Source organism: Pezoporus wallicus, unplaced genomic scaffold (genome assembly GCF_028554395.1).
Source record: "Pezoporus wallicus isolate ANWC-B61680 ecotype Strahan unplaced genomic scaffold, APGP_CSIRO_Pwel_v1 contig_8476, whole genome shotgun sequence".
NCBI classification, from domain to species: Eukaryota; Metazoa; Chordata; class Aves; order Psittaciformes; family Psittacidae; genus Pezoporus; species Pezoporus wallicus.
The window spans coordinates 573,002-599,027 of record NW_026641139.1 but is presented as its reverse complement, the minus strand read 5'-3'; the positions used below and the strand labels follow the sequence as shown (position 1 = coordinate 599,027).

Genomic DNA, 26,026 nt, shown 5'->3' with positions numbered 1-26,026 from the left:
AAGGGATGCACCGAGTCCAAGGATTCCCAAGCCTGGTGCTGGGTGGAAGGGAGAGGTTTACAACCTGTATCCCCAGGGATGGGTCAGGCAGAGCAGAGCCTGAGCATACCATCACCTCCCTACTCCTCAATCTGACCTGTTCCCACCTCCCTTCTCTCCCTATGTCCTAGGTACAAGAAGGACAAAGCTCGATTCTAACCCAGGCTTTATGTGTCTCCCTGGGAGTGATTCAGCTGAAGGAGACACAAATAAGCTGGTCAGAAGAGCTGAGCAGCCTCTAGGTTACCACAACAGCCATGCTTCATACATGCTAATGAGATGGCTTATCCCATATAGCATCTAGCTATCCTAAAAAGCATCTTCCTGCTCCTCTATCCGTCAAACACCCTCAAGTCTCTCCATTTCACTGGCTCTGATCTCTCCACAAGCCAACACCAGAAGTGCACCACTTCCATCAGGCTTCTGAGCTGCATCCCTACTGAAAGGTTAAAGAAAAGCCTGAGAGATAGCCTGAAGAAAGGTACCGACAGATGGTATGTTTTCCAGCAGCAGCAGGTTGTCACACATTGTTGTTCCACTAAACAGCTAAAGAACTCGCGGACAACTGGACATTATTTATGATCTTCTAACACCTTAAACTAAATGCATGTATTCCTGCTAATTGTCAGTAGCTCTTCCCATATCCTGTGGTATAACAGAATGCCAAGAACAGGCTTTCAGCTCTGTTAACTGCCGTAGCAACAGCTTTCACTGAAGCTGTAGCCACATCTTCCACCCTCATATGTTTTCGAGGCACAGCCTCCTTCCCCATCCCACCAGCAGAAAACAGGATGGGAAATGCTGAATTTCCAAACTGGCAGATACTTGGTAGGCAAACTAATTTGGTAGCATTTTGGAAAGGAGCTATCTAGCACACACTTACAGGAGAAACAAATTCAACTTGTTGTGCAAGGATGACAACAGCCGCTGACTGCAGTAGAACCCAGGAGGCACATGGCCTGTGAGCTCATTTCAGCTGGACCTTACTGTAAGTATCCCCACACACTAGCTTTGAAGACTACTGGAAACATAAACCTGATGCAAGCAGCACAAGGAAAAGGAGTCTGAGGTCCTACTTTGAGTACCAGTCTCACATCCTAGTAGAAAAGGACATTCAAGTTACCTCCTGCTTAAGCAATGTCAAAATTTTGTGGCAGGCATCTAGAACTTCAGAAAAAGCACAAAACCCAAGGCTAACATATACCAAAATCCTAATTGTGAAGACTGGAGCATTCACACAGTGTCCCAAAGTATTTCCAGCACTAGGTAAGCATTATTTCCAAGAAAGGCATCTTTAAACTAAAGCAGCAGATACTTTCAACTCTGAAACCTTGAAGCCATTTGCAGAGCACACTTCTCTGCCCATGATAACTGGAAACCCTAGCAGGATCAGCATGGTGGCACATCCACCAGATCACAGAATCCAGACTGGGTTGGGCTGGAAGGGACCTTAAAGCTCCTCCAGTTCCAGACCCTTGCCACGGGCAGGGACACCTTCCACTAGAGCAGCTTGCTCCAAGCCCCTGTGTCCAACCTGGCCTTGAACACTGCCAGGGATGGGGCAGCCACAGCTTCTCTGGGCACCCTGTGCCAGCGCCTCAGCACCCTCACAGGGAAGAGCTTCTGCTTTATATCCAACCTGAACTTCACCTGTTTCAGTTTAAACCCATTACTCCTTGTCCTATCGCTACAAAGACAGACTTAGCCCATACAGTGCTAACTGACCAAGTAATGCTAATTCTCATTAGACAGCTCAGTCCCACTCCCCCAACAGCACATTTACAGAAACAGTAAAGCCCCTGGAGAAGGCCGCAGAGCATACCGCAGCACCCAAGGACCCATCAGGGCTCCAGTGGAGCTGCACAGCTTGCACTGGTTTCAGCAAGGAAATGGAAATCACGCTGACATACAATTGTTCCACCCCCATCTTCGCCTTCACACATTTCTTACAGGTCAATTTTAAAGAATTAAGTCTTGTTCAGCTAAACATCTGCTGGCTGTTGCTAAAGGAAACAGACTCTCTGCAACAGTTGAGCAAAAACAATGAGTTACATAAAAGCCAGACTGCAAAAGCAAGACCCAGCATTCTGCCAGCCAGGGAATCTCAATCACAGCGTGAAACCTCTCGCTTAGTTTTGGGGTTAGCATACAATGAAGTGAGCCCATACACACTACAAAAGCCACAAAGGTTTGAGCTTTCTTTAAGTTTATGAGAACAAAATCATGCTGTGGTGCAATTAATTTTCTAGCCAGCGACTTCCCAAAGATTTTCCATAAACAGGCAGAGAGAGATGAATTACAGCTTAAAAATGGACCAGCTCAGCTCTGAGCAAGTCAGTACAAGTTGGAGAGCTATAGAAGATGGTTTTGGTCATTAACTATTTAAGTTAGGGGCTCCCCCATGCCTAGTGGAAGAATATCTTTTTCCTTGGAGCACCTTTTTGGTCACTGCCCCCTTTCCCTTGAGGCTTATCAGTGTTTGGAGTACAGCACCTAACAGTTGAAGTAAGCTGCACTGAACAGGTGTGGAAGAAGTTGAGAAGGGGCTCCAACACCATCACGATTCATGTTCCTAGACCAACTAGATGCCTTCTAAGGTTACAGAACTTTAATAGTTCAGCCTTACAGATCATGAAGTATCATTAGATTGGATATTAGGAGGAAATCCTTTCCTGTTAGGGTGGTGAGGCACTGGAATGGGCTGCCCAGGGAGGTTGTGAATGCTCCATCCCTGGCAGTGTTCAAGGCCAGGGTGGATGAAGCCTTGGGTGAGATGGTTTAGTGTGAGGTGTTCCTGCCCATGGCAGGGGGGGTTGGAACTAGATGATCCTAAGGTCCTTTCCAACCCTAACGATTCTATGATTCTACAGCAGGAGAGGCAGCATTCTCGAGAACATCTCAAGCAGCATAGCTCTAACACACTGGAATTGCACTTCACATTATGTACCTTTCTACAAATAGATACTGCTGCTCTTTGAGGAGAGCTTCTGCCCTTAAATAATCCAGAAGCCTGATGGATGACTAATACAACTAGAAAGCTTTGTGTACAGGAGGATATTTAGCTACCACACATCATCAGGACCTTTCAACACTTTCAACACGCAGCCAAAGAAGAACAGAGGCACCTACAGCTTTCACTGCTGTCTCCCTGTGTTTGGCATAGGCTCCAAGACTTTGGTCCTTGCTAGCTTCCTTCAGCCCCACCTAGAGAAGTCCTGTCTGCAGTCAACTCCAGTTGCTTAGAAGCACAATGTCCTCTGCCCAAGCTACCATCAGTCCAGGTCTACCCTATACTACTACGGACTTGATCTACTACTAAGCAGAAAGCTGCTTCGACACACCACTTGGTGAGCTCAGTGGAGATGTACCATGTTAGTAACTCCAAGCCAAGAATTTAACCATTTAACCAGTGGTCACTGCTGCTCTTGTTCATTTATGCTGTCCAGGGAAAACAAAGTGCCCCTAAAGCCAGATTCCTCAAGTTGGAAATGGTCCATGAAGCACACTGGAGGACAACCTGGCAGAGTCAAGAGCTAACTCCTCACTCACACGGATGATGCCTGTTTCCTCAGCACAAATGCAGGAGTGGAAGCACTGGTTTCACTGGAGCTGGGAAGAAGTCCAGCCAGAGCACCTCTGCTTTTGGATCCCATGGCAGGGAACACACAGATGAAGGCACAAATGCTCCTTGAAGGAGTAATGCCATGAGTCAGGAATATGGGCAAGTGGAAGTCATGGAATGGGAAAGCCATTTAAATATTACATTTAAACATACATAAAGATTAAAGCAGGCAGGAATGGGATACAGCACAGGCAGCTTGGCTGCAAGATCCATGGCTGAGACAGCACCACTTTCCAATGTCTCAGAACTGATAAGGGATTTCAGTAACGCATTATCCACTTGTATTTAACACAGTAATGAGTAGACTTGTTATATCACTTATCATGCATGCTGCCTGGCAGTCTGAGCTACGAATCCACATCCTCATCTGTGAGTAAGAGGGGAAAAAAAAATAAAATCAGACATCCTGAGCTGGGTAAAAGCTTCCCCCAGGTGAAAAGGCACACTACGACCCTAAACCCCATGGGAATATCTTGATACATTAAAGAAGAGCTCCCAAGATCATAGACATATTACAGGAAGGATAAAGAAAAACAAGAGGGTGATTTCAGTCACAGAAGAAACCCTCCACAACATCACAAAGCTTCAGACCTCAGGGGCTTATCTTTAGGACAAAAGAACATGAAATGAAGCACAGACAAATGACTAGAGTCTCCGCTGGACTCATACTAAGATACCAAAAGCACTGTACTGCACCAGTCTGGATTGCTCAAACTAAAGACTTGTCAAGCAGTGAATGGCACTCGTAATACTGACACCAAAAAAGTAAAGTAAAAAAAATGAAGCTACAAAATAATTTGAGATACAGTATCAAGCAAAACTGAAGGGAGTTTCTCCTCCAGGCTGGAAGCTACTGAAAGCATGAGATCCTTGTCTGTCTGTCCCCCCCTCAACTGAAATTACCAAAAGGCAAGAGCTCATTAAGCTTCCCACATACAAAATTCAAAGTGGAATCTACAACTCAGAAAGAATTTGGTTTGTCACACCATTTTGTCCAAACATAGAAACAGTATTTCCGAAGATGTACAATTATGGTCCTAAATTTAATTCCCCAACTACATAATCAGCATCACTTTGTCTGCACTGGCTTCCACTTGAGCAGAAAACTAGTTTGTCACTATATGTTTTTTCAAAAGTCCAGAGAGAAACCCAGTGCTAGTTTTGTTCCTGTAGTACTCATTATTTATACCCCAAAATAACTTTGTGCCAAGCAGACTCACAAAGCTCTCAAAGTCATGGCTTTCATCAAATCAGAACACTTGATCAATGTGTTCTGGGTCAAAAGGATGATCCAAGGCCTGGGAAGCCACCTGAAGAAAGGCAAGTGAGCTGGGCTTGTTCATCCTGGAGAAAAAGAAGCTCAGGGGAGACCTTATTACTGTTTTCCAGTATTTAAAGGGCGGCTACAAAGAAGACGGAGACTCCCTTTTTACAAGGAATCCCATGGAAAAGACAAGGGGTGATGGACACAAGTTCCTCCTGGGGTGATTCCAACTGGACACAAGAGGGTTCCCATTTTTCACAGTGAGAACAACCAGCCGCTGGAATAATCTCCCCAGGGAAGTGGTGGATTCCCAGCATTGGACACTTTTAAGACTGGGCTGGACAGGGTGCTGGGACATCCAGTCTAGGTCATGCTTTGCCCTAGAAAGGTTGGCCCAGATGATCCTTGAGGTCCCTTCCAACCTGGGATTCTATGGCTCTTAACTTGCCCATTCCATGAAATCAAAGTATGTATCCATACTGGAATCAGTCACTTTCACCTGCAAATGTTATTCCTTTTGATTTCACTGTTCTAGAGAGGAAAACTTTCCCAACATCTTCACTTGTGAGTTTTCTGCTCATTTCATAGGTCACTTGTAACAGAACAGGATTTAGCCCACATTTTACTTGTCACAGTGGAACAAACTGTGCATATATACAGAGCACATTAACTTTGATACTGGGCGGAGAGCTGAGGCGCTTTTAGAGAAGCTTTAGCTCACCACAGAAGAGTCTGTACTCTCCCTGACTTCAATCCTACCCAATTTCCTTGGTGCAGATATTCATCACTGACAAGCAGCACTGCAGCTACCTACTTCTCAGCTCAACATGTATGTTCTAAAAATAAAGCCAGGGAGAGTAGTTGATGGATGCAAGTTTCCAGAGAAGTTACTTAGATGAAAAATGCTGACAAAATTGAGAGGAAAAGAAAACTACATGGAAATAAGGAGTAAGAATTTAACAACTTGCATTCAGGTCTCTAAGCATCCTTCCACAGGTTTGACAGATAGCTCATGTACCCTGGCTGTAAGTTACAGGTTTTTACAGTGTCTTCCCTGGATTTGGTTTTTTGAGTTGCATGCTGAGATGCTCCAGAATATCAAAGCCACATGAGACTCACCCCAACTTTGTAACTCACTTCTTAGGGTTGTTATCTGCAATCACTTCTTATGCTTGTTATCTGCAATCACAGGGCAGCAAGTGCTGAGGCACAGGAGCAGCAGAGCAGCCGGCCAGGCATATCTGTGGTGAATCTGGAAAAGAGGAAAGGACATTTCAGAAAGTCTCCACGCAACAGTTCATACAAGCAACTTCCAATCTTGCTTTATTCTGCTAAAAAAAAAGAAGGAAAAACCACTGTTTGCAGTTTCCAGTTTGGTATGCCAGCTTTGAAGTATACTGTGGATAAATAGGAGCCAAACACCACTTCTTATAGGAAGATCTAGTATTTCTCCTTAACCCACATCAGGCCAAGCTAAAAGCTTTCTGTGCAATAAGGTGGCTTTTAGTTCAGAAGATGGTGTTTTCTTAACATACAGATGTTTCTGATTTTGGCTCTGTTAGTAAACTGCATTTCGTCACGTTGGGAAACAGGCTCCCAAACCCAAACTCCCATGACACAGCATCCCTGGTCTGGCTCCATTTCCCACAATGCTTCCAAGCACTTTGGTCAGAAGGAAGCACAAGAGGTTTTTTGTTTGTGTCCTTTTTCCCCCCCCCAAGATAACACCCTTCAGAGCACGCAGCTCATAGGGCAGAACAGGGCCCAAGCACCCATTTCCGAGGGGGAATGTGCTGTAACAGAGATGTGAAGGTCAAACCAAAATGAAACTTTCCGGAAAACTCTGCCCAAGGTGACCAGACATACGCTGTTCTGTTCTACATTCAAAACACAGGCATTTAACTTCCTTTGGTAGGAAACATGTGAGATGTTCTACCAAAAATTACAATTTTAAGAAGCAACTTTAGGTTCTGAGAAGCTCTAACCATCATCTAGAAGACAGGTTCTTGCCACACACTGAAACATGATGTTAAGACTCCCTTACAGATGACGCTCTGACACAGGCTTTGCAGCCAGGCTCCCCAGTGCTGAAGGGGCATTCCAAACCTGGGCCACTTCTGTCCTTATTTCCCTGACTGTTACAGCAAGGGCAGGTCCACACTAACCTCTCAAACTGCTCGTTCTGCAAGCACACAGGAGACAAATGGGCCTTCTTTACCCTGGCCACAGCAGAAGGAAAACCTGCGCTGGAGAGATATTTGCCTTCTCCAGCATCAAGTGGAGGCCAGACCAAACTCACCATCACCGCGCTGCCAACAGACGCCACTTTGACTGCAGCACACAGGAATTTGCTCTACCTCTGCCCTGTACTTTCATAAGCTTGTTATTAGTCCAGTCCAGGTCACATACACATTCTCTCAATGTCATTTATGAGTTCCATCCTCAACAAGACAGGAGGATTGCTCAATGGCATCGTAGGAGACTTCAAACATCTCCATGAACTCACGAGAGCTGTCATTAACTAATCCTCATCTACAATTACCCACCACCAGCTCCTGAACGAAGCCAACCACTGGCGTGAGGAGCACACCACCAGTGACACCCATGAAAAGGCATTGGGTAGTTGAATATATCCCCAATATTAAGCTTACTGCAAAGCATTTAAGGTGAGCTGTTGTTCTATTTGATGTTAAGGTTCTCCCAAGTTATTTGGCCGGGTCACAGGCTGCAGCAAGGAAGAACCAGCCAAACTTGTCCTAAATGAAGCCCTACAAGAAAGGGAAAACATAAGTGCCTATATTCACAGGGAAAGAGGAATTGCTGCTTTGTTTAGTTACTTGACATTGCAACCATAAAAGCACTCTTGGGCAAAGAGCAGGAGCATCCCATTAACATGACAGTCCACAGACTGAAATACTGAACACTCTTTAGGCCTGGAAGTTTGCTCTTTTGCTACTTCAAACACATCCCAGTTAAACTTAGAAAGAAAACCCAGAAGTTGTGCATAAAAATTCCAAACCGAGTTCATTGGCCAGAAACTGCCTCAGTTTCTTTACATAAATACTGACCTTTAATAAAAAGTGACATCTCCAAACAAGGAAGCTAAACCAAAGACAATTTATAACCTGCTCCACAGTACAACGATTTATTCTAGGAATAAAAGAAGGTAAATCATCCCATGCTAGCCTGAGGTTCAGGCTCAAACCAGGGGTTAAATATCACTCAGGCTCTGCTTGAAGAACAAGAGGACAGGCATGGTATGGAGGAGGCAAAGTAGAAAATGAGAACCCCCCCTCTGCTGGTCACCCTCTGCTGCTTCCTACCAGCAGCACCTGTGACAAAAACATCACCACCTCACACAAGACATTTACCAACACATCTTCTGGCTGCAGCACAGCAAACATGACTCCTTCCATGTTCACAGAGAAAGAACTCCAGCATCTTCAGAGCACCCACAGTTCAGAAGGGAGAGCTCAGCTCCCATCCTTCCCTCTGCCACACCCCCATGACAATGGGCTCACCAGAAATCCTGCCTGGTACCAAGAGGGCTCAAGGAAAGCACAGAGGAGCCCAAAGTAACAACAGGCTTCAGCTCCTGACTGCAGCACACATTAAACCTACCGGAGAAGCCAGGAACCAAGAATGGTATGAAACAAAGCCACCTCTTGCAACAACAAAAAGCAATGGTTAAGATGAAGAATATGTGGAAAACCTGGTTGGAGCACAAGTTTATCATGGTAACAAGCTCCAGTCTTTCCTTTGCCAGAGAGCCTCGCTGCCCAAAGCCTAACACTATGCAGGGATCATACCCCTTGGTGAAGGGAAGGCAGCTGAAAGAACAGCCACAGACAGCAGAATGACAGTGAAAGAGGCAATCTGAAACCAGGAACAGCAAGAGGGACCCTTCCCACTTTTGACAGATAATTAAGCTTTTTGGTGTTTAATTAGCACCTCCAGGCACCGAACCCATTTCCTGTGACACCTCCTTGATGGCCTTAGGCTCAGAGACACACACCTCAGTTTGAACTCAATAGATCTTGGCTTTGAACAGCCACACAGAATCCTTGGAAGGGGATGCTCCGCTTCCTGGTGGGCAGCTCGCTTCAGGAAGAAAAGTTATTTACTTTACAGAATGCCAAAACCAGAAGGATAAGGAGCACTGGGGGAGTGGAGCTGGGCATGGGTCCCATACTCCTGTATTCAAGACATGCTCCTCTGCGACGCTCGACATAACCGCAGCGAAGCCCAACCTTCTCAGCAGTCCACAAGCAGCGTTTCTGTTCAGCCCTCAAAGGCCACGATATTCAGAGAAACACCATCACATTGGCTGGTATGTCCAACAGACCCCCAAACCCTCTTCCAGCTGCCAGCGAGAGAGAACCTGGCTACACTAGAAGCTTTAAGCATTGCTGGATGTTTTCCCCCACTAGTTTTCAAAGCAAAGTATGAGAACTCGTTTCAGTTTCAGGGTAAAAACTAACATCCCTGAAGGCAGCTCGGGAAGAGATGATATTCTATCTTAAGAGTACACAACCAGGTCTTTCATCTCCTCCAAGGGCTGGGGAAATCCGTGCTAGCCTAAGCCAAGAGATGTGATTTCCAAGTGCAGTGCTTGAAAAGTCTGGGGTATACCACAAACACTTTTCAACTCCTGGAGGACATTGTCTCTGCTGCAGCAGGGAGCATGACTCTATGACCCCCTTTCTTATTTGTTCTTTCAGGAAGCTGGTACATGGTCAGTTTTGGGATCTTTTGTACTTCAGCTCATTGTTATTTTATCACCAGTTAGCAACACAAAACTTTGGGTAATGCTTTTACACACGTTTATACTCTTACCAAATTAAAGCATGGGAACAAGATTAAAATGCCAACCTAACGGACACTGCCCTACTCCAAAGTATTTACACTGTCCAGCATGGCCAGAAAGGTAAGATGTCTCCCAATGGCATTAGATGATGGAACAAAAAAACCTCAAGAGCAAACACAATGCTCCAGCACTCACATCCAGCTCCAACAAGAACACTGTACATCAGGGCACAGAATGTGAAGTTCTCCAGAAGCAAGTGCCTTGTTTGAAGAGCACCCTGTCAGTCCTGGATCAGAGTACGTTCAGGTGAGCACATTTTCAACCTAAGCATTCCATGTCCATATGGAAAAAACCAGGTCTTTGTAGACCACTTCTGCTCTGCCAGAAAGCCTGTTCAGGAAACCTCAATGCTGCCAGACAACTCCAGCGTAACGCTTTAAATCTATTTCTGTTCCAAATCAAATACATAAACCTTCTAAAGCCTTGTCCAGAAAAAGGCTTCCAATCCCTCTTAGAGGGCATCAAACAATCTCAGCATAAACACCAGGTTCATCAATTCTGCTCCACAGCTCAGTATTTTGTTCTTGTTTCACAGAGACCTTTAGCCAGAGCTAGTAAAAGAAAACCCGCAACACTTAAAAGAGCAAAGAAGAGAGCAAGCATTTGTAACTTCTCAATGCATGTTTCCATGCAGGCTTTTATTTCTGGGCCTCCCCACATAAGTTTGGGCTTCTGGGTGTTCAGGAACAATCAGTGCAGCCTCTGCATGAGCATGCCTAGATCCTCTATGAATTCACCCAAAAGTTTTGTAGGCAGAATAGGCCATGGCTAGTTCAACGTGTCTACTATTTGCTGCCTGAAAAACACCATCCTCCTGCTTCTAAACCCACCTGCTGTGAGTTCCATCTGATTGCTCCTGAGTCTCACAGCAATAGTGGACCATCCTCCCACATCTACCAGTGATGACTTTGTTGACTTGACCTAACACACTGCTGACCCTTTGATGTCAGCTAAATAGAAATAACCCCTTCTTCGAATCCCAGCCAGGTTTGGGTTGAAGGGACTTTAAAGCTTATCCAGCTCCAACCCCTGCCACAGGCAGGGACCCCTTCCACTAGAGCAGCTTGCTCCAAGCCCGTGTCCAACCTGCCCTTGAACACTGCCAGGGTTGGGGCAGCCACAGCTTCTCTGGGCACCCTGTGTCAGCGCCTCAGCACCCTCCCAGGGAAGAGCTTCTGCCTAAGAGCTCAGCTCAGTCTCCCCTCGGGCAGGTTAAAGCCATTCCCCTTGGCCTGTTCCTACAGGCCCTTGTCCCAAGCCCCTCTTCAGGTTTCCTGCAGCCCCTTTAGGCACTGGAGCTGCTCTAAGGGCTCCCCTTCAGGAGCCTTCTCTTCTCCAGGCCGAACAAGCCTTCTTGTCAGAAGGGAAAGAGCAAGAGGCTAACAGACTAAACAAGCATCATTATGTGCTGACTAGCTGGAATATATATTCTTTAATACTATTTCCCAATTACCAATAGATATTGAAACCTATGTCTAGTGACAGCAGAGCAGCAGCAAAGCAGAAAGGTCCCAAACTCCACATTAAGGCTGCTTGCCCTCAAAACAGGGAAAGCATCAGTGTCGAACCAGGAAAAATCATACCTTGTTGGGTAGATTTTGCTGTCCTTTCATCAAAACTAAGTCTGCTCAATGCCTGGCAGCGAGCTGGACACAAAGCTAAATGCCTTCACAAGTGCAGCCTTGAAACAAAGCTCCTCCTTGAACTCAGTAATTTGTGAATTCCTCCCTGAATACACCCCAAAGCTGACTTCTACATTCATTGTGCTCAACTAGAGAGACAGCTTTTACTGTAGCACTGTATTGGGCACTGCTCAGAACAGTAGTTATTGTCTGACACCCAGGTAAAAAAACCCAAAACCTAAAAATACTGCTGCTTGAAAAACCCATTTGATATCTCTCACTCAGCTCCTTTGACTCATGAGTAGCTCACACATTTCAAACATAGCAAGGGACTGCTGCAAGAAGGTCTAGCTCTCAGTCCTGCCTTTACAAAAAGAAGGCAGCAAATATTTCTTGAGTTATCCAGTGGGATGCCTGACTCTGATCTCGGTGTGTGTGTGTTGCACATTCCCAAAGAGCTGCTGAAATCCACTTCTAATGAGGAACAGGAAGCCCACCTTTCGTTATCAGCAGACCACTGACGCCTTCAGAACTGGTTTTTGTGATGAAAGGGACCAGGACAGTGCCTCAAATAAGACAAGGAGACTACAGAATTTAGGGAACGCATGCGGGCAAGTTCAGGTAAGAGTCTACTCATGACACATGTATCACAACGTGAAATTCTTTAAATCCTTTGGCTCATCAGGAACAGAGACCTGCTTACTCTAAATTATATATCATTATATAAGGTTACTTATGTTATACCCAGTTGTGATAATCCCAACATGGAACTAGACTACGTGTTTCCAGAAGCAAAGAATCATTCATTATTACATGAACAACATCTCAGCCTGAGCACACAGAGATGTCATGGCCGTGTTGAGGATGCTCATGAAGGTAACTATATTTCATCCTTCCAGTGCTCACCTCCACTCCTGAAACCCTGATCTGTTGGATACAGCCTCCAAAGCTTGAAACTCAAACTGGGAAAGCCCACCCTGGGAGTATTTTACTTTGCAATTCCAGATGATTTAACATTCTTCTCCCCCAGCAGCTGCAGACACGGTGCAAGAAAGCAGCAGCCTGAAGAAAGGTAGTGTGTGGCTCTGGGAAAACCACCACCCATCTTCACATGAAACATCTGCTTTTTGCTCTTAGTTTTTCCTCACAGCAAAGGAAGAGAGTTTCCTTCCTATTTGGCTCCACCTGAAACAAGAGCGGGGGTTACCCAACAAGAGAGCACCAAGTACCAGCCTGGCTGCTGTGAGTTGAGAGAGGACCACGGAAAGGGAGCATCCACCTCCATCAAACACTGAGGTACCATAAATATTTAAAAGTGGGATTTTGAACTCTATCTTATCGAAAGAGGCTTTAAGGAACACTCTGATTGCAATCTGTCTTAAGTGCCCCTACACACTCTCTCACTTTACATCTTCCTCTAACACACACACTACCTGGTTCACACGCTGCATGATTACTATTATCACAGTGCACTGGGCTCATAGTTTGCATTTTTTCTGCCTCTTCTTTTCTCAGGTTCCCTTTCTGGGTTCCATGAGTCACACAGTTGACATTCTTCTAGCGTCTGCACAAGAAATGTTTCCACTCCCAGTCCCTCTGGGGAAAAAAAGCCCTAAGAGTAAAAGAAGTTGTCCCAAATGGCATTTATCTTCTTCGACACGGCAGAGTCCACATTCCCAGTGTGAATCCCAACATGCACCTTCATACAACCATATTTAAAAAAAAATAAATAGAGAAATCCTATTTAGTCCAAGGAGTTTTCTTGCAGATCCTTTTGATTCACAGCTGAGGATGAGCTGCTGTTGGCTCTTCATATGCTTTTGAAGAAGAGAGTCACAAGATCTGCTACAGCACTTGCCTCTCCCACCTGCTGCAACAAGGACGATTTGCTCTACGTTCCCCCACTTACTACACTGGTTTACTGAATCATTAACAGACTTGTAATGTAATGCTCTTTAGAACAGCCTGCTCAGCTGATGCTCCTCCTCAAGCTTAAGCACAAGCTAGGAAGCCAAATGCAGATATCTGAGACCCTCACCTGACAGGTTCAGGAAGCTTCTCATGCACTCAGGTGACACCACTGGCCCTCCAAAGAGGAGGTGACTCTTCCAGAGAAAAGTCTACTAACCTCCATTCATCAAGGCCTCTGCTGCTCCTCAAGAGTTTTTGTAGGCTTCAGGTTCTTTGCAGCTCCTGGTTATCCCTTCTGACTCTCCTCTTCCAGGTGCAAACCCCATTTAGGACAGATCAACAACCCACATGTGGCCCAAAAGCTGGGAAGACATTTGCAGTCTAGAACTGGTACCAGGATGAAACAGGATCTTTGAAGGAAAACCCAAGCATGTTCTCCATGAGATGGGGCAACCAAAGAGCTGCAGCAACCCCCAGCAAGATTTTCTGCTTGTTTCTCCCCTGCATGTGCTTATCGGACCCATTTGTGAACAAGTCTAACTCATTATAGCAACACAAGAAAACCAACCCAGTGATCCTTGGAGAGCTTTGTGCCAGGTTGGAGAGCTAAGGCAGCTCAGGAACAGGTTTGACGAGCACCAGCAGCAGTGTATGGGAAAGGCAGAACCAAAACCTCCCCTTTCGGGCACAGCAGTTACCACCACAGCCTCACAAGCTTTTAATGCTCCACAACAGAAGGTTTCAATACCAGGAAAGGTATTGAGACACCAGGTTTCATGTCTAGGTACAAAACTACATGAACAGCTCCTCAACCATACTAAAAGGCTACTGGTTTAACAGTCCAATTGCTGATTAAAACTAGATTTTAGCAGGCACAGATCAGCAAGCTAAGAAACTAAAAAGCAATCCAAATTGGTGAGCCATGACATGAACACAAGCAAAACAGTAGCAGCAAAGCGCTGCAGTCATCGTTGTATGTACTCCATGTAGTTAGTACAAGGCAGAGTAGGACATTAATAGATGCATGCTTCCCTCATCGTGTCCCTGCCCCGTTCTGGGTCAACAGCCCATCACTGCCAGCAAGGAACGCCTGGCTGCCTGCTGGTCACGAGCCCACACTAGGAAAGCTGAAGGGAAGCATTATGATCACCTCCTCCCACTTCCTGCACAAAAAAGGTGGAATTTCAAGAATTTTTCCCTTTTAAAGGGACCAAGAACTTCATGTTCAATTACTTTGTTTATCCCTTATTTCTAATTTTATTACCTGCATGGTTTCAGATATCCATCCCACCTTGAAGCACATGAGCCGCAGTATGCTGTACTGGATTGTAGATGTTGGCATGGACACAACTGCCCAGTCCTACCAGCGTTCATTTTCCAGACATGCTGAGCCAGGATTTTGAACGCATCTAAGCCATCAGCTTCCACAAACTCCTAGAACAACATAATCCAGAAGTTTGCTGCCTACTTTTTAGAGAAACCCTTCCAATCCTGACAGTCCCGGACATTTTACTCCCCCCAGCATGGGCAACTGCTCTCCTGCTTTGAACTCAGCTGCCTGCTCTGCATGCTTCCAACTCTGCTGTGCTGAAGATGCCACCACCAGAAGCACACAACGCAACAGATACAGTCACACACACCCCCACTGAAGTTCACTCTGCATATTACCCAGTGACCCTGGTCCTTAATTAAATTCATACTTCAGCCCTCCAAAAAATAAAACAACGCCTACTACCTGTAGCAACCAAGAAACCAGCGTGCTAATGACAACTAAGTCAATGCCAAAGGGAGACAAATCCCGACAGTCCCAAGCCATTTCCATGGCAAACAATACAGGGTTTGCCCACTCACCTGCAAGAGTTTCTTTCACAAGCCCCCACTGCATCCTGAACATCAGCAAGCACACTAGACCCTTGAAAATCCTGTTTGACTTCCCAGCAACAACTTCTCCAACCCAGCCGGCAGCGTGCTACCAACTTCAGAGAAGTTGGGCACTTTTTGAGGGTGGCAGAAGAGCTCCAGAAGTCTGATTACACATGGAAGGCACCTTCATTACACTCATAGGGTGAATTATGTATTTAATTAGCAGCAGCCTTAACAAAAAGCTGCTACAGTTGAACACGGAGGACAAGTCTCACTTCACACAAGGAAGCAAACACATGCAATAAAGCAGATGCCAGAACCATCTACCTCTGTGCACCACCTCACACACACCAAAAACTTCTTCCAGAAGCTGGAATAAAGTGCTATTTTGCACAGATAAACTTAATGCTGCCTCAAAGGCAGACATTACCATTCACAGTTAGGAAACTGCATCTGTAACAAAGCCACTTCGATTCGACTTCCACCTTCAATCCTTAATCTTCAGTGTAGCTGTCAATTAGAAATGTTCATTACCAAGTAAACTGCTCTGCGCACCAAGTCACATCTGTTGTCTTTGAAGCTGTAACAGCTCCCAGTGAGGATGGCTTTGTAGGCCTTTTGAACTGCATTCAGGCATAGAGTTAAGCACTGCCGGCAGCGGCACTGGAAGCGGCAGCCAATGATCCAACACAAAAAGCTTTCTGGCGTCACCAAGCCTCAGAGCTCTGTCAACCACAGAAAAGCAGCCTTTACGTTTTGCTATAGGCACAAGGAGAAGTCCTTGTAACACAAGGTCAGAGCAAGCTTGCTAGAAGACTAAATTTAGCCACCTGTGCCTCAGGCAAGTGTGTTAGTTATGGGTAGCTCCGATACTGGTGCTGAGCACTGGTTCCAAGAGTAAATCCCTTGGAAGACTTGACTCCATTTAATTGCAAATGATCTCAAAGCTATTAATGGGGAGCATGATCTCAATTCCTCAAAGAGGATATGTATGTGAATACCAGCCAACACTAGAACCAGGACCCTGCGATACCGTTGTAAGGCTACTGGAGAGGTATAAACTATTACTACGCTCAACGTCAGCAGCATTAAGAGAAGCTCAAGAAGATTTAACAGATGGGGTTTCAGCACAAATGTATTTTAGAACACCTCCTTAGCAAGCATATTTCCTACTCTAACACGCCTCACACTACAGTCCTAACACGCCACAGAAGAGCGGATCAACGAGAACAGAGGGAATTACTGCAAGCTCTTGTAAATGTTAGCAGAGGCTGATTGAACAGTTTGTGAAGACAAGCCCTGGGTTACCAAAAGATGTCACAGGGAACAGCTTTGTAAAGCGTTTAATAATTTGCCAACCTAAAAAGACAGTGATGACTCAGGTTCTTGAGCTGGGTTGGGTGTTAGGATCAGTGTCAGCTATGAGCCCATAGGACCACAGCGCTAGACTGTGGCTTCACATCTGGGATAGCTGCAAGTGTTCAACAGAATCCACCCACAGAAAAACAAAAGTTAAAGAATCTGGTTTCAAGACACTGCTGGGGAATATCTCCACTCTCTGCCTCAGCCCTGCTTGCCCTCAGAGACGCTGAAGAACCTGGTTTGGTGCGAAAAACCCAAACAAGAATGGTAGTTCAATCACACCACCAAAACCAGGATTACCAAGAAGACTGCACCACATCCAGAGAAGCAGAAAGATTCTTAAACTAGATATTGAGCACATGGCCCCACAAGACAGATGGAAGCCATGCTCCATCCCCTCAAGCCTCTGCAAATGGATGGTAACACAAAGGGCTGCCTGAACAGTTGATGGTCAGATGCAGCTGCTCTTTCATCCAGACCTGTCCAGCAGCATCTCCAGCTGGAGGATGACGAGACCCTTGAGCCCCCCCAGCCTGGATCCTCCAAGCCAAAACCCTGAGCATCCCCACAGCAGCCAACAAGTTACACCCAACCCCCTGCCTTCAATCCTGTTGTCTCCTTAACGCTGAAGCACTCTGTTTTCTGTAGAAACCAGAAAGAACAAGAGGCTCCAAAACACCAGCTCCCCATCCTAGATCCTGACAAGTGAAGGCAACTCTGGCATGCACAGTGACTACTAACATTTAGGACTGACAAAAACACAAGTACCAGAGCTGTATCCAGTAAATCCCGACAAAACCAAAGGTCTGCGTGTTGGTTTGGAGCCTAATACCAATTTTGGATCTTAACCACTGAATAACATCAATCTTGGTGGAGAGATTCTTCTCACAGAAGCAGAGCACAACCTAACTCTGATTTACCATCAGTGGTGTTGCATCTATCACCAGTAAAACTGAAGCCTGAGTGCTGCCAACACCTCACTGAGCTTTTTCAGAACTAGAAACCTGCCAAAACCTTTCCAAACAGAGGACAGCTGGGAAGCAATATCAGATGGTGAAGTGGCTATGGGCCTGATCTCAGCTGCAGAGTGAACTCCAAGGCCTCCAAATCACCTAACCTGGCACTGATGCTCCGCCAACTGATGAAGTCCATGGCAAGCAAGACAGAACTGCCAACACAGGGAGAACGTTTTTCAGGATGAGGAAGAACCTCACTACTCAGTGGATACACACAGAGCAGGTATTGTGGAAGGGTTTATTTCTACCTAAGAAGCTACTTAAAGCACATGCTGCCCCCAGCCCTCCCTCCCAGGGCAAACAAGAGCGTTGTTACCTGCTACTGCAGCCCTGCCAAAAAGCAACAGCAAGAACAAGTCTTCATGAACCTCCTAAAGGTGAGACCTTTGAAGTCTAACTTGGACTCTAAATGAGACAACTACAAAGTATGTGGTCTCTGCTTCATTAGAATAAGATGTTGCAGGTTCTTAGGTTTAATTTGTTCGTTGAGACTTGTTCTGTTGAAATCTAGGAAATAAAAACACATTGTAGAAACCAGACTTGGACATTACAGAGGAAGACAGTTACAAGATACCTAAGGACAGCCAGAAAACAGGGTTTCTACAAGACTTCCAATTAAGCAGCTTGTACCAAACTTGAGAAGAGGTGAATAATCATAGAATCATAGCATGCTTTGGGTTGAAGGGACCTTAAAACTCCTCCAGTCCCAACCCCTGCCACAGGCAGGGACCCCTTCCACTAGAGCAGCTTGCTCCCAGCTCCTGTGTCCAACCTGGCCTTGAACACTGCCAGCGATGGGGCAGCCACAGCTTCTCTGGGCACCCTGTGCCAGCGCCTCAGCACCCTCACAGGGAAGAGCTTCTGCCTAAGAGCTCATCTCAGTCTCCCTTCGGGCAGCTTAAAGCCATTCCCCTTGGCCTGTCGTTACAGGCCCTTGTCCCAAGCCTCTCTCCAGCTTTCCTGCAGCCCCTTTAGGCACTGGAGCTGCTTTCGGGTCTCCCCTTCAGGAGCCTTCTCTTCTCCAGGCTGCCCCAGCCCAGCTCTCTCAGCCTGGCTCCAGAGCAGAGCTGCTCCAGCCCTCGCAGCATCTCCATGGCCTCTTCTGGACTTGCTCCAATCAGAACTGGCACCGTTGAGGGAACAATATTACAAGCTGTATTTTACAAGGATTCCTCTCATTTGTTTAACAGACTTTTAAGAAGTCAGAGCTACACAGAATTTTGAGTCACAAGTGATGAAACCTTGAAGACCCAGAAAGTTTGAGATGCTTAAAATTGCTACTCTTCAGAAACCCACCTAAAGAACTTTATCCAAGATAAAGAGTAACTCAGTTTCAATGCCCCTCTTTGATATGAATACTAGACAGATGCAGACAGATTTCCTTCATGTTTTTTCATGTAGAGTGCTCTCTATTAATGTGAAGGAAGCAAAATGAATGTGTCCAAATCCATCCTCTGACTTAAACCCCACAAATGAACATGCTACAGCTGGCAAAGGAACACTGAGTTTGGCATGTTATTTCTACAAGCATGATATTGCCCTCACTACAGGTGCAACAAAGAAAATCAAATGCATAGATGCAGGTTCCAACCTCACCAGCACCCGAGATTTTCTGCTACATTAGAGGAGCTCAATCATTAACTGAGCTACCGAGCAAAGGCCAAGATGGAAGCGACCATATTTTGCAATGTAAAACAAGTACCTTGAAGACACACACACTCCAGACTGGTTGTCTTCAGAGTTCAATCAGGGTTCTTCTAGAAATTCACTAACTTCAGCACTGAAGTACAGTGGTTGCTTGCACGTTGGAAACACCTCTAAAGGAAGCCAGTACTCCAGAGCTCTCTCAGCATCATCATGGAATGCATGAACTCACAATGCTGTACCAACAGACATTAGGACACGTATATAGAAAAGCTACCACTCAGGATACTGAATAAATGATGTGGCCTCATCTAAAGCACCATGTGCAATATGGCCAGCTCCTCCTGGAAGCCTACAGAAACACAACTGCTTTGGGAAGAGGAAACCACAGCAGATTCAGGACTGCAATGAAACTCTCACTTCTTAGTAAACAGCCACACTGTTCCAAGCCTAAAGGAATACTGGAACATAAGCATAAGGTAGAAAAGAAAATTAAATAATGGAGGAGAGCAGAGGCAGACAGGAGAACGGTTTTCCCATCTCACCACCGAGGATCCCCAATTGCCATATTAAATGCCAGAAGGAGTAAATCCAAGGTATTCAATTGTTTTGCACAAAGCAGAAACTGTCAGGCTAATCTTCAGGGTGGAACTGCTGTCAACTCCTCAAGCTATTAAATTGTTACCCAGAAGAGATTTGCTCACAGACAAGCAAACCTGTCGGAATCTTCTGCTTTGGTAAGCGGCACCTATACGTTTGGAAGATGAGGTGCTCTAAACAGATCTTAAAAGAAGGAATAATGTATGAAAAGCCATGAGAAAATGGTGGTACTCCCACACTGATTGTGTTTCACCAGTGGTTTTACCAACTTCTAGAAATAAGTGGTCTTTAAAAAGGCAGGCAGTGCCTCAGGAGATGAAAAAAAAAGGGGGAGAAAAAAGGAAAAACAAAATTTCAAAAGAAATAAATTGTATTTTACAAGTTCAAATAATGCCTCTTCACAGTACTAAAAAAAACAACAAAAAAAAACAACAAAAAAAACAACAACAACAAAAAAAAACACAAAAAACCCCACAAAAGTCTAAGGTGATTTAGTAAGGAATATAGTGGTGAAGTCAGCATGTAAGTCTGACATTTCACCTCTACATAGAATCCCAGACTGGTACAGTTCCGAATCCCAGCCACGGGCAGGGACACCTTCCACTAGAGCAGCTTGCTCCAAGCCCCTGTGTCCAACCTGGCCTTGAACACTGCCAGCGATGGGGCAGCCACAGCTTCTCTGGGCACCCTGTGCCAGCGCCTCAGCACCCTCCCAGGGAAGAGCTTCTGCCTAAGAGCTCATCTCAGTCTCCCCTCTGGCAGGTTAAAGCCATTCCCCTTGGCCTGTCCTACAGGCCCTTGTCCAAAGCCCCTCTCCAGGTTTCCTGCAGCCCCTTTAGGCACTGGAAGCAGCAGTTCTTGCCTTTATCTTGAATGGAGGATGGAGTATTGAGATGAGCCCCCACCATGCGATCTCACCATGCCATAAAAGTTATAGAAGCCAAGAATCCAACCCAGTCAACACAGTGAGGCTGAGTGTCCAAGAAGGAAATGAAATAAAATTTTGTAAGACTCTTTTATATATATATATATATAAAAAAATAAAAAAGAGATATTAAAAAGTCACATGATTTCTTACTGGGTTCAATAATCAAGACAATGTCTCCCAGCAGTTAAAACTGGTTTTGACACACACTGTGCTGAGCTTGGCCATCTCCACTCTCCCTCCTTGCCTCCAGGAAGGGAAGCCCAGCGAATAAGGCTTTGGGAGGCAGAGGACCACTCAGAAGACAAGGTGCCAGCAACGACTTCCCCTGCCATACAGAATCACACAGGAGGAAGATGGGGAGATCTCTGCAGAGTTTCTTGGTTGAAGCTGCACGAGGGTACCTGAAAGACCCTTTCTTCCAGCTTTCACTGGAACCATTCAGGGCCATCTGAGCAACCACAAACCAGGCAGCCAGGCCGGGCACATCAAAACTGTCCTAAAGAACCATCTAAATGGATGCAGGGCTAATTATATTTTACAAAATGAAGTCATGTCTCAGGAGTCAGTTAGAGGTTGTTGTCTATTTTTTTTCCTTCCTTCTTTTGCAGGAGACAGTGTGTGAATAAGGAAAAGGCAGCAGACAGTTAACTGAAAATAAAACCCAAACAAATATACTGCATGACAAGATACTTCAAAGCTCTTTGGAGAACAAAACTCTAGGATAAAAAGAAAAATCCCTCACATATATAAAATAACTGGTTAAAAAAGGGTAAAGGAAGAGGAAGAAAAGCACCACTGGTCAATTTTGTAGTGGAGGGGACTGGCCAAAGGACTCTGCTCTGCTACACCAAGCTGTGCAAGAGAAGGCAGTACGAAGATGCCAACATTTGTTACTGTGAATAATTCAACATGATCAGTAAGTAAGAGCAATGACTCTAAGAAATTGCAGTAAAATCTCGTGATATGAGTGGGTGACACAATTCAAAGCACAGCACATCAGGAACAACCACCCTAACTTCAACTTGACAAAAAATATGACAGACTGATCTCGAGCCAGCACTGGGAAACAGGACACCAGGGCTGCAGCAGAGTATTCCACAAAAAAATGAGCTCCATGGTGCTTTGATCACTATGGAATGGGCAGAACGTCTGTAATCAGAGACAATAACATAAATAAAACACAAATCCACAGCTCCCAGTGTTTTCTGAAGAGGCACAACACCATAAACATCCCCTTCTGATCTGAGCAGCACCTCTGCCGCCAGCCATGTGTGCCACCCGTCCTGCTAACACCCATCTCGAGGAGGTGGAGCAGAGCTGGCAGTGACACAAAGAGCAAGGAAAAGAGATCTGGAAAGGGAAGTCTCAACAGACAAGGCCAATTCATCCCAGCCAAAAGACCACCAGAAAAATATAGTTTGCTAAAACTGTGAATGTTACGGAGAAAGCAAAGAAGTCATTTATTTCTTTCTGGGCTTTTTTTGGACACCCCCATTCTTTTCTGTCTCTCCCTCACGTGCAGGCCATGCAATATGTAGCCTACACACTCAGTGGCCAGCTTTGTGTCTCTCTCTACAAGGCAATGAACATCAAGATGGCTCCAAGCGAGAGGACAAACCCATGGAAAAGAAGCGTGAAGGTTGCTAAATTCAAACACCCAGCTCAGGAGGGGGCATAAACTATAGGAGAGAGAAGAAGAAAGCATCATTTCCCCTGATCAGATCTGCTGTATTTGTGTACTCCCCTACTCAGACATCTGCTGCAGCTCCTAGCAAGCAGGATCAGGGTCAGGTGGATTCCTGGTCTCATCTGGTAGCACTTTTTAGGGCATTATACAGAATTTAATCTGTTAACCTGAAAGACACAGCAGCCAATTGCTTCTGAAGAGCTGGAAATTAGTTTAAAAAACACAAAAAGGAGCAAATCTGGGTGTAAGGAAGGTAGGAAGTGTCCATGGACAAGGCTGCACTCGATCTCACCCAGCTCCCCTCGCAACGGTGTTCTGTGAACCTCCCTGCTCGAGCGCTCCCACCAGAACATTTTCCATCAGCAGCTTTGCTGTAGGAAGTCAAACTGTTGTCAATACAGAAAACTGGAGCAGCATAAAAACTCCTGCGGAACAGCCAGATAGATGGACTGGACTGAGGCAAGGTTGTGGGCTTCAGACTTCGCAAGAAACAGTACTACAAACTGGAAGGCTCTTTAATCCAAGTGAGACACTGGGTTTTAGCTTGTTGCTGTGGCCCGTGGGCCACCAAGCTCCCTCAGACGTGAAGGAGCCCAGCACAAAGACATTACCTGCAGCACAGAAAGCCCTCCCCTGCCATTCTGTTCCCTGCTTTGGTCAGTGGGAATCAGGTTAGCTTTAAGCAAACACATGTGCAGAAGAGATCAACAGAGAACTTGGAAAAGAGCAACTGCCAAGGCTGGTGTGTGTGGTCTGAAAATAAGAAGCTGTAGGGTGAGTGCTTTCTGAAAGCACCGAAGGAGAGACACAAACACAGAGAGGTATGTACAGTCCACCACTGTGGCCGGAGTATAGCAGAAGACAACAAGAAGCCCAAATTGGCCTATGCCAGCAAGAGCAGGAGGACAGATTGCCAGAGCTGGGCCTGGTTAGTCTAGAGAAGAGCAGACTAAGAGAGGATCTCATCAATGCAGATCAATACCTCAAACGCAGGTGCCAGGAGGATGATGCCAGACACTTTCCAGGGGTGCCCAGTGACAGGACTAGTAGCAATGGCCATGAACTAAAACACAAACAAGTTTCACCTCCACACAAGAAAGAACTTCTTTCCGTCACGGAGTGGCAGAGCCCTGGCACAGGCTGCCCAGGGGGGCTGTGCAGTCTCTATCTCTGGAGACATCCCAAACCCACCTGGACATGCTCCTGTGTGACCTGGTCTGTGTGGCCCTGCCTTGGCAGGGCGTTGGACCAGATGATCTCCAGGGTGCCCTTCCAACACTAATGATTCTGTGCAAATAAGCTGCTACAGCGCAGCAGGGTAAAGCAGAGAGCTGCACCTTGCCTTCCCCACAGCCCAACAGCTCTTAAGAAACAAAGGCGGAGCCAGAAGGACACTTGGCTGTGTCCAGAAAAAACAATTTCAGGGCAGACGATGTTTGAAGAAAGACTTGCACCTACGTACTTCTGCACAGTGTAAGCGTAAAGCCTGGTTTTAGCAAGGGGACAGTCTGCAGTTTCACTGGAGTCGGCAGCATTTTTGCCCAAAGGCTGCAGTTGCAGCTGAAGCAGCGCACCGCCAGCAGGACCTGCAGTGTGAGAACAGACTGCCTGGCCAGTCTGCACCACCACCCTCCATGCTCTCAAAGTACATTGGGGGCTTTCACTAGGAATTACTGTTTTTTCTACACACCATGAGACTGAAATTACTTTCTGATCTGGTCACCCCCCCACCAGCGCTCACATTCCCTACACACGGACTGGCAGCATCTCCAGCTCATCCCTGGCTCAAAGAGCTGCAGTGTCAGCCCGGCTTCACATGGAGACAACCACTCCATGCATCTCACTACAACAGCAACATGATAAACTTCAAATTCTCCTATCAGTAACGTTTCACTTGGGCAACACTTCCAAAACTTCAACAACTGGCAAGCAGTGAGGAATCCTCCGTGGCTCCTGCAGCATTAAGAGAGCAACTTCCCCAGACTCGGGGCTCAAAGGTGCTCTTTGTACTTTTTGGAATACACCTGTGAAAGTGCTGCTGATATTTGGGAATAGCTTCTCAACAGCAACAAGGCTCCTGCTTCCCAGTTCACCCATCATCCTCTCCCGGCAGGCTGACAGGCACCAAGTTACCCCCAGAGCACTAGACTAGGGGTTGAGATGGTTTATTGAGGTAAATCAAGCCAGGGGGAGGGAGCTGAGAGGAGGCAAAGGCAAGTCCTGAGTGCATGGGGAGTGGCAGCACAGGCCGGTTACACACAAGCATTAGCTCACTGATAAAAAAAAAATAACCAGGTCTGAGATCACACCTAGGACAGTGGGACCTGAACACAGCGACACACCGTAACAGGGAAGGGAAAACCTGCCATGAATCCGGGAACAGGAGGCAGCGTGGACTGAAGATTGACCATGAGCTCGGCCGCAGTACACAACGCTTCCTACCAACTGAAAAGTCACTGCTGAGAGGCTGAAAAGGATGGCCAGCATCAGCACAGTACATGGAAGGAAGATGAAGCCTCACAAGCAGCTTGGACAAGGCGATGAAGCCCAACCCTTAAAGTTTCATACAACACCAAACAGCACTCACACGTTTTTCATATACAGGGGGGATGTACAACTTCTTCACACAAAGAAGCTATAAATACACTCCCAGGGAGTGCTTTGTTTCCCTCGCACCTGAGAACACGATCAGCTTCAGAAGAAAAGTCCCCAGGCTGCCTCCAGCCCCCTCCTTGGCAGTGCCCTGCTCCAGCTGCGGACTGACCCACAGCCCGCGGCGGGCGGGTGTCCAGGCCACCCCTTCCACGTCCCCCCTTTGTGACCGAGCTCACAGCCCACAACACCCGGGGAAAGCCGCCCGTGAGCAACCATTGTGAGGTCACTGCACCTCTCACCGGGCCGGTTCCCTTACACACGAACAGGGACCCCCGGAGCTCAGCTCCACCAACGGCCGGACCCCCTCAGCGCTCCTCAGGAGAGCTACGGAATCCCCTGCGGCCCCCCGGCCGCTCCGTGCCCGGCCTCCGCCCGGCTGGAGCCGAGAGAGCCCCAGGAGACCCGCGGCCGCCCCGCGGCTCCGAGCTCAGCGGAGCCTCCCCCGCCACCGCGGGCGGCGCGGCCCCTACAAGCGGCCCGGCCGCGGGGCGCAGCGACCGCCCCGCCACCACCCAGGCCCAGCTGCAGCAGCGGCCCCGGGGCCCCCCGCGCCCGTACCTGTGTCCGGCGGCGCTGGGCTGGGCGGCGCTGGGCTCGGCAGGCGAGGCGGGCCGGGCCGGGCCGGGCTGGGCCCCGCCGCTGCTCTCCCCGCGCCCCGCCGCGGCTCCTCCCTCCGCCGCGCTCGACGGGGAGGGCCCCGACCCGGAAGCGCTCAACCCCTTACCCCGCCCTTCGCCGAGCACCGCCCTATGGAAGCAGCGCGCCCGCGCCGCCCACAACCGCTTCCGGGGCGCCGCGGCGGCAGGTTCGCCCTAGCAACCGCGTTGCGTTGCTAGGCGGAAGTAGCGCGGCGGCTGCGGGGAGCGGAGCGGGGCCGGGGGAGCGGAGCGGGGCCGCTGCTGGCGCTCGGCCTCCCGCGCAAAGGCGCCGCATCCGTGAGAGGGGA

General features: G+C 47.1%; 1 protein-coding gene across 3 annotated transcripts in view; it reads right to left on the bottom strand.

Moving 5' to 3' along the window:
* Nucleotides 1-25,679, bottom strand: part of CSNK1G1 (casein kinase 1 gamma 1) — a 104,988-nt gene extending 79,309 nt beyond the window's left edge. Inside the window, exons 1-2 of one of the 3 annotated variants that reach the window (XM_057422137.1) lie at nucleotides 25,639-25,679; nucleotides 6,045-6,177 (exon numbers count right to left, since the gene is read on the bottom strand). The gene's annotated coding sequence lies outside the window, so the exon portion shown is untranslated. Of the gene's footprint in view, nucleotides 1-6,044; nucleotides 6,178-25,638 lie in introns of those variants that run through there. The other 2 variants (XM_057422139.1, XM_057422138.1) reach the window with 2 other exon arrangements.
* Between the last annotated feature and the right edge of the window lie 347 nt (nucleotides 25,680-26,026).